This window comes from Hippopotamus amphibius, chromosome 5 (assembly GCF_030028045.1).
Source record: "Hippopotamus amphibius kiboko isolate mHipAmp2 chromosome 5, mHipAmp2.hap2, whole genome shotgun sequence".
NCBI classification, from domain to species: domain Eukaryota; kingdom Metazoa; phylum Chordata; class Mammalia; order Artiodactyla; family Hippopotamidae; genus Hippopotamus; species Hippopotamus amphibius.
Genome location: NC_080190.1, coordinates 120487490 through 120496788, shown reverse-complemented (window position 1 = coordinate 120496788; position 9299 = coordinate 120487490). Strand labels below are relative to the sequence as shown.

Here is a 9299-nt window from a genome sequence, read left to right as displayed (position 1 = left end):
CGTTAGGAGTCTGTTAAGGGGTGGTTGCCCCTGAAAATCGCCTGAACCTGCTCGAAGGCCTGTTCTCTCGCGTACTGGGAATAAATCAATAGAGGTGGCAGAAGAGGGACTTAGTAGATGACTTCCTTTCGGAACCACGAAGCAACGGATACATTATTTTTTAAAACTATGAATCATCAAACTTTGACAATTAAAACTCATATTATAATTAAACTTTTTAGAGTTACATGTCTCTAGGTTCCTTTAATATGTCTAACTCTTTAAGGCTATAGCAAACCACAGCCATTAATGGTAAAATTAAATTGTATTTTGGTTGCCCTACTGAGCATTAAAGAGTTGGGGGTGAGAATGATTTAACTCTGTGTAAAATAATTTAACTCTGAACAGCTATTTTTTTTAATGTTGCTTCATTTCATAGAAAAGGTATAGGCACAAGCATATTGTTGAATTATCTCTGAATCTTAAAATGAAGTCTCACATCTCAATTAGAGTGCTACTTTCAGAGGCTAGGAGAGCACCTGTGTGTGTGAGGGGGTGGTTCCCAGAAGGGAGTTTATTCCTGAATTATTTGATCACTTGGGTTATTCCGGAGAGTTTGTGTGAATTATCTCGGTTCTTTTCTCCTTCCATATTTGTACCTAGCCAACATCAAATGCTGAAGATTCTTTATTTTTATTTATTTATTTAAAAAAAATTTTTTTTAAGTTTTTTGGCTGCATTGGGTCTTCTTTGCTGCGCATGGCCTTTCTCTAGTTGTGGCGAGTGGGGGCTACTCTTCATTGTGGTGCATGGGCTTCTCATTGTGGTGGCTTCTCTTGTGCAGAGCACAGGCTCTAGGCATGTGGGCTTCAGTAGTTGTGGCACTCAGGCTCAGGAGTTGTGGCTTGCAGGCTCTAGAACGCAGGCTCAGTACTTGTGGTGCATGGGCTTTAGTTCCTCCGCGGCATGTGGGATCTTCCCAGACCAGGACTTGAACCTGTGTCCCCTGCATTGGCAGGCAGATTCTTAACCACTGCACCACCAGGGAAGTCCCAGAAGATTCTTTATTTTAAAACACAGTTCTGCTACCCGTGTTTTGCAAGGTAGATATCCACATGGTCACTGATCTTATTTTTAAATTAGCTGCATCCGTATCTTCATGTTCTTTAGGAGAATTCCATAGAGGGTGTGTTGAATGGTGGGACCTCTATGTATCTAGCTTTGCCCCAACCATCTCATCCCTACAGTTCTGAGTTCTGTTTTCACATCTTGTTTCTTATTTTATCTGAAGTCTGATTGAGGGAGAGAATGTATTTTTATTTAAAGACTTCCTGGTAAAAAAAAAAATTTCACGTGTCCCATTTCAATGTTTAACACCCTTCATGCTTCATAGAAGACTCCTGAATCCAAATTTTGGGGAAAACATTTTTTTCTCTCACATAAAGACTCACATTCCTTTCTGGCACTTGCAAACATCACCTCTCTCTCCCCTTTCCTATCTTTTGCTATAATCTGGGATTGTAACAGATGAACGCCCTGGAGCTCAAGTCACACCAGGTCTGTCTGTCTGTCTGTCCATCTCTCAGGCTCTCCATATGGCTTTTGAGTGCTGTGCTCAAAATCTCAGGCTTCTCTTTGGGGAAGGGGGAGCATTACCTTTGGGAGACTTGGGATCACATATTTACAACTCTTAGACCCCAGGGAAAGAGGTGCTGGTGAGAGTTTATGAATCCACCCTGTGTCTGGCTGTGGGCAGAGGTCCTGTGATTTGCAGCTGACCAGTACGTGTAGTGGAGGAGGCTCTATTCTCCAGTAGAAGGTAATGAGGTGCTATTTCCAGTGGGAGGAAAGGGATGCTAGAGAGATGGAAATAACAGATGTCTCCTCCAGGCAGAAACCTATAAATAACTAGTACCTTGTATGTCTATGCCTGCGTCTCTATAGCTATACCCATATCTGCATCTGCATATCTATATACGTGTCAATATCCATGCCTGTCTGTATCTATAGTCACCTATTGTCTATATAATAGTTACTTTTTCTATAGCAAATTGGAATATGTTTCTGTTAAAGATTATCCATTATACGAATATGGCCACTGGATAAATATTTATTGAATGCTGACAGTATATACAGTTCCAGGAATATAAAAAATCAGGTTCAAATGGTTCTTGTCCTCTATGTCTTATTTTTTTTTCTCAGCCATTAGAATTAATGTTGCTTCAAAGCAGGTGAAATATTCTTACAACATTCTGCACACAGGATGCACATATGATTTATGAACTTTTTCTTTATATGACATTGGCAGGAGGAATACTCCTGGGAGAAGACGTGTGACACTTTATATAATTTAAAGTGTTCTTGTATTGCAGATATAAAATTTCTCACCTGAAATCTGAACTCTTCAATTTTTTAAAGCTGGTGTTTCTAGCCATTGGTTTTCTTCTCATTACTGAGGAAGATGCTATTCCTCCAGAAAATATTGTTGATTTTATTTGCTGAGATACAGCTTATACAACTAATTTTTAAAGCACGAGTCTGGTAAATAAGCTCAAGATTAATGTAGAAAAATATGAGTAAGCAATAAAGATGTTTATGTAATGAGCAGTTGTTTTTATTGTATTTGGCAACGGGTTCTGAAATTTTTTTTATTTCAGAGAATGCGATATAGTTGTATTTCAAACGTTATACAGAATAGTTTGAGTCTCTGGTCTGAAACCTGATTTGTGATGATGAGATGAAAAATGTATCCTTTAGTAGCAGCAGTTTGATAGTAGCCCCCATATTTACTTTTATTAATTTTCACTTTTTCATCTTAAAATGAATTAACCATCTTGATGGTTTGCTCTAGGGGTTACTGTGTGAAATTATGAGTCAAAATGATTATGGTGCAAATGGAAAACAGAGAGTTTATGACCTTTCAAACGCTTAAACTAGTTTCTGAAATAGGACTAGATGAATTCTACTTCTGAAATGTTTCTTCATATCATGGTACTTCATACATTATAAATTCTGTGGTGCAATTACATATATAAAAATGAGATTCAGGATTTACTCACTTCCAACCACTATTTGGTGACAAGTGAATAAAATACTCTTCAAACTATCTTGAAAAAAATAAGAAAGGAACCATTTATTGACTCATATAACCCACCCATGCTCAGGCTGGGGTAGATCTAGTCTTGGGGTAAATAAAACCAGGGCCTGAAGGAGTAACTGACCTCAGTCACTCTATCTGTTGGTCTGTTCTGTCTGTTTTTCCATCTCTCAGTCTCTTTGCTTGTCTTTTATGTGCTGGTGCTCAGAGTATCAGATTTCAGGCTCCTCTGGGTAGGGGGGTGGGGCAGTATTACCTTTGGGAAATCTGGGATCACATCTTTACAATCTTCGCACACAAGGGAAAGAGGTGCTGGTGAGAGCTGAGTTCACCGTGTGTCTGGCAGTGGGAGGTGGTGTTGAGAACTTTGGTTAACAGAGCAAAGGGTCAGGGGGAGGTCAGTTCCCCCATAGAAGGTAAGGAGGTGCTGTTGCCAGTGGGAGGAAGGGATGTTGGAGAGACAGAAATGGAAGATGTTTACTTCCAGAAAGAAAACCTTCTGCATATTTTTACCAGTTTAGAGCCTCACTTGAATTACTGAGGGCCCCAGAAATCATTGTTGAAAGTGATTTATGGGTCTTTTAAGTGCAAAGTAGCACAATAATGAATAGAACATCTTCTGGCATCACAAGAATCTGAATTAGAATCCCAGCCTTACCTCTCAGGAGCTCTGTGGCCTTTCTCATGGGTTTAGTTGTGTCCCTCCGAGTTCATATGTTAAAGCCTGACCTCCAGCACTTCAAAATGTGATCTTATTTGGAGATAAGGTCTTTATGGAGATCCTCATTTTAAGTTAGAAAGAGGTCCTTAGGGTGGGCTCTAATCCAGTATCACTGGTGCCTGGCACAAAGGGGACATTTGGACATAGGGACAGACACACACACAGGAAAGATGGGGAGAAGATGGCCATCTCAAGGCCAAGGAAAGAGGCTGGGAACAGATTCTTTCCTCACGGTTCTCAGAGGAAACCAGTGCAGCCAAAATCTTGTTTGGACGTCTAGCGTCTAGAACTTTGAGACAACACATTTCTTTAGTGTAAGCCACTCAGGTTGTGGTACTTTGTTATGGCGGTCCTAGGAAATTAATACAGCCTTGAACATCTTACTTCAGTTTGTAGAGTCACTCAGTAAATATTAGCACCTTTAAACATCCCCCTCTTCTTCCTTTACCTCTTTCACTCATTGTCCTGTAGTCTGGAAAACTGCTGACAAGCTTTGTGTCCTTCTGCCCTTTTCAAAAGTAAAATAGATTTTAAAAGCATCAGGATGCCTCAGTATAGATCCAGGTGAGAAATCAGATAACCTACTAAGGAGGGAGAAGGGTAAAATGGTTTATTAAAGAGAAAGTAATAGCTATTGTTGTAGATGAACATATTGGGTTTTAACTGAAATTTTATTAAGTAGGGAGATGTAATATCTTCAGAGTGGAAGTGCTCAGGAGGTGGGTTCTAGAGTTAGACGACCTGCATTTTAAATCTCAGTTCCGCCCTTCATTGTGTAATCTTGGGTCATTTATATGATTGCGATGTATCCCAGCTTCCTCTTCTGTAAAATGGCGCTAATAATAGCTGAATTAGGGTTAAATAAGTTCATAAGTACAAAGCTCAGAACGGTTCATGGACCACAGGAAGCTTTCACTACGGGCTGGCTGTTGCTATCAATTTGCCTCTGGAACTCCCTCTCAAGACTCTGGTGGAAGGAGGACGATTGTGAATGTTCCAGGGTGGCAAAGTGTGGACCATCCTTCCCCACAACATCTACCATCTAGATATACTTCTAAATAACGTCACCGTAGCATTGGCTTGGGACCTTAGCATTTTAAAGGGCTCTCCTATATACAGAAGGAGGCAGAACATTCATGGGACATCTCATTGTCTCTCAAGGCAAAGAAACCCAAGGATCTGTTTCCTTCTTGGCTAACATCTGTACAAGCATCTCAGGAATTCAGGGTGGGATTACCCAAGAAGCACGGAAACATTATCCTCTCCCTGCGTCATGTCTCCATGCACACAGCTCCGACTGTAATTTGGGTCCTTTATCTTTAATGCCTGGGCACCAGTAGAATGAATGCCCTTTGTACAGGCAACACACCTGGGAAAGGCTGCCATACGCTCCCTAATGAAAGCGGCGCATAGAACAAAAGGCAGGCGATGGGGTCCTCACAGGGACACCAGACAAGCACCAGCTGCGCCTGTGATGATAATGCTGAGAAGGCTGCTGGTACCTGAACACACCTTTTAACAACCTGGTCAAACACACACGTTTCCCACTTTAAACCTTGGCTTGATCAGTGGGACAATACTTTAACGGTAACCTTGCAGGAGGACAGACGAACTCAGTGGTATAATTGCCTGTGAAGTAATTTATAGCTCAGGTATTGGTGCACGTCAGGCTAACAGTGGTTTATTGTCCTTGGAAACTTTGCCTCGTGTCCCGGCATAATGGAGATTTGTGTGGTCTGCTTTCAAAAATTTGAAAATTACTCTCGTGTTTGATCTGCAAATAAGTTGCAGATAAAACGCATTCACTTGCAAGATTCTGACGACTTATCCTCAAGCTGTGTATAACACTACACGTTGTGTCAGTGCCGGCTAATATACCAAAGAAAATTGATTTATTTTGTGTGGGGCTGCATTTTAGCATTTTATTTAAATTTTCATTTTTAATTTGTTTTAGACCCAGCCTTCCCCCACCCCCAAGTAGGTCTGTGGATCAAGCAAATTTGTACAGTAGCTTAAAGGAGTGATTTCACTGAGCCATTGTATCGTTTTCCCCCTTAAATTGCTGGTCTAGAGCTACACATAATGGCACCCATATTTCTTACATAGGAATTCCGATGCTGCATGGGGTCTGCTCTGAAAGCTAACTCCACAGGGAAACCAAATGATCAAGGCCAAGAAATCAGTCCCAGGTAAGCCATGAAAAGGGAAGGGGTTTCTATCATTACACACTTTATTCATTCAATTCTGTCACATTGTATATATTTACATACTACATGGAATTATGAATACCAAGTCATTCTTAAAAATTACTCACCCTTTTTATACGTCTACCTTAAAGCTCTCTCACTTGTCACTTGTTTTCTTAAAATTCTCATTTTCACTCACACATGTATTTTTCATCTACACGTGAATATTTTACAGTTTCTATCCAGAGCTTCAGCTCTGCCTCTCCGACTGCTTCTTAAACAGTCCACGCGCAGCATATCTAGCAAAATCGATACCGTTTTTAGCTCCTCCTAGGAGCCAAGCACTCTGCGAGGCCCTGCTAATAGACACTGAGGAATTAGGCACGGCCCTGTCTTCCGTAAATCTCTAATACCCACCTATAAAGAGCTTTAATAAGGCACACTGTAATAAACAATGAATCGGTTCAACTCTGCGTTCTCCGACCTGGGAGAGAGAGATCTTGACTTTTACCGGCGGGGTTTGGGAAATGTTATGGGGCAAATAGGACGAAGAAGGGTCAGACTTTGACAGATGCTGGCGAGCGGGGGAGGGGGGGGAGGGAGGAGGCTGAAAAGCTTCAGTGAGGAAAACAAGAGCTGCAGCGGCTGCCCACTCGGAAGTGTCTTAAGCAGAGGGAGAGGAGGCGGAGGTGGAGGAGCACGAGGTGAGGGGCAGAAGCAGCCGCGCCCCTCCGTGCCCGGGGGCTTTCAGCGCCGGGTGGGAGAGTCCATGGAGAGGCCTGGGAGGTGGAGTGTGGACGTTGGGAAGGCCCCCTGAGGACCGAGGGAAGGATGGAAATGGACACAGATCGTAGGCAGAGAGACGGGTCAACACGTCACGGGAGTGACCTGCGAAAGCATTTTAGAGCCGGTGAGACTCGAGTTTGCAGTGCAGCTCTAGCCCGTTTTAGGCTGGGCGAGGACGGGCAGGTCATTCACCTCTCTGAGGGTCATCCTTCAGTCTGTAACTGAAGGGGGACTAAGGGAGTGGGTGTGAGGGTAAACGAGGATGTGTATACAGTAGCCATCACATATGTGCCTGGCGTTTACTTAGTAAGCGTTCCAAAATGTTAGCTAACGTTTAAAATTGTTATTGGTATCGCCCAGTTTTTGATAGATTCGATCCAGTACAGGACATATTGATTCATCCAGCACTCAATTCAATCCGTAAATGATTCAGCACCTACTTTGGCTGGTTCCCTTCTAGGCCTTGGGGATGTAATTGTAAACAAAAAGTTTCTGACTTCTTGGATTCTGTTGCAATGAAGAGAGTCAAACAACAAACAAGCCCAGGAGTAAACGCTATGGTGGGCGGTGATAGGTACCATGAACCGTCTCTGCAGGTTTGCCTGGAAGAGTCCTGGTGTATGTGTCCCGTGGCGTAGTACTACTAGTGCCTCCTTTCAGTCGTGTAAATGTCTCTTTGGCTGGTAAACGGTACCATCACCCACACAGAGCGCACGACTGGGCCGGCGCTGGCACGGGCCTGGGGTGGGGGCTGCTCTTTTATACAATGGTGAGTCAGGGAAGGTCTCACTATTGAAGTGTCCTCTGAGCAAAGAGAGAGGAAGTGAGCAACGTGTGTACCTGAGAAAAGAAATTTCCAGGCAAGTGCAAAGGCTCTGAGGCGAGAGCGTACTTGGCACGACCAAAAGTTAGTAAGGAGGCTGGCGTGGAGATGAGTGAATGAGGTGAAGAATAATAGGAGATGAGGTCAGAGACACCCGATCACCCACGTCCTTGGGGACCACGGTAAATACGCAGCATAGGGACGTGGGCTTTAGTCTGAATGGATTTGGAGCCAATGTAAAATGTGTGCAGAAGAGTGACACAGTTTAAAAGAATGACCCTGGACTACCTAGAACGGCAAGGGTGGAGGCAGAGAGGTGGATTGCGACAGTGTTGTAAGAATCGAGGCAGGAGATGATGGCGGCCGGAAGCAGGGTGATGGCAGGATTAAATCATGCATGCGCTGAGAGTATAACTGAGGGAATTTGCTGTGGGTTGAACGTGGGGTAGAGAGAAAGAGGGGACATAAGAAGGACTGCAAGATCTTGGGCCCGAGCAACTGGAAGAATGGATTTGCCCCGTAGAGAGAAGGCAGAGATGGTGAGGTGAGCATATGTGGTGACAAAGGAGGCGGGATATTGGGAGCTTGATCTCATTAGCACTTTCTCACGCTCTCTCTCTATTAGAGATCCAAGGGGAGGTGTGGAGTGTTCAGGTGGGTATATGAGTTTGGAGTTAGGAGAAGTCCAGGCTGGAGATATAAATTTGGAGTCTTGGAATGTAAGTGGTATTTAATACCACAGGACCAGAAGAGACCATCTGTGGGGGGAGTATATCCAGAGAAGAGAAGAGGTCGTCTAAGGACTGGGCCTGTGTCCATATCTGGGGGCTGGGCTGATAAGGAGGAACCAGTAAGGAGGAGGGAAAGTGCCTTTCCAGTGGCCAAGTGAAGGATAGATTGCAAGAAGGAGGGCATGAAAAGCTGTGTGCTGTGTAGCTGACAGGGCAAGTGACAGCATGGACCTCAGTGGTAACTCTCACGGGATTAGTTTTGGTATTAAATGAGTACCAAATATACTGTCAGTACTGAAGGCATTGTAATGTAATTTCCCATGGCATTCAGTTTCCACATTCCATTCTCATTTCCTAATCATTAACTTAGAATAAGTATTAAGTCATTGGGCAGGTCCCCTCAGACAGGTGTGGTTTTAGACACCGGGAAGATAAGCGCTTCCTTTCTTCTGAAGAGCTCAGCAACCAGCAGCTCCCCGCCAGCCAGTTCTGTGTTTGATCAGCCTGAAGTTGAAGACCATTTTCTTTTCCTTTTTTTATTCTGGCCACACCGTGAGGCTTGCAGGATCTTAGTTCCCCGACCAGGGATCGAACCTGGGCCCCCTGCAGTGGAAGCGTGGAGTCCTAACCACTGGACCACCAGGGGATTCCCAAAGACACTTTTCTTCATGTTTAAGAATAAGCATATTCTTCCTGTCGGGCCCTCTGCCAGTATGGAGCGCTGTCAATCACCACCTTCCTCAAAATGCCCTTTGCGTCCTGGAGACCAGGCACCAGATCACCTCCCAACCTGCCCTTCTTTAGGAAAAACTACACGACTGCCTTTCATCTTCCCAGAGAGCCCCTACTTCTGCCCTCTTCATGGGTGTGAAGCGCGCATATTAAGTAAGCACGGTCTCCTCGGGGCCTTCTTGCCCCCTAGGCCTGTAGACAAAATTTTTTATGATATTCATAATCCAGGAGCATATCTTTACTT

At 43.7% G+C, this 9299-nt stretch overlaps 1 non-coding gene across 1 annotated transcript; it reads right to left on the bottom strand.

The window, feature by feature from the left end:
* Positions 1 to 8896: 8896 nt before the first annotated feature.
* TRNAW-CCA (transfer RNA tryptophan (anticodon CCA)) lies at positions 8897 to 8970 on the bottom strand. The gene has a single exon. It is a non-coding gene; the product is annotated as a tRNA-Trp (tRNA).
* Positions 8971 to 9299: the final 329 nt, after the last annotated feature.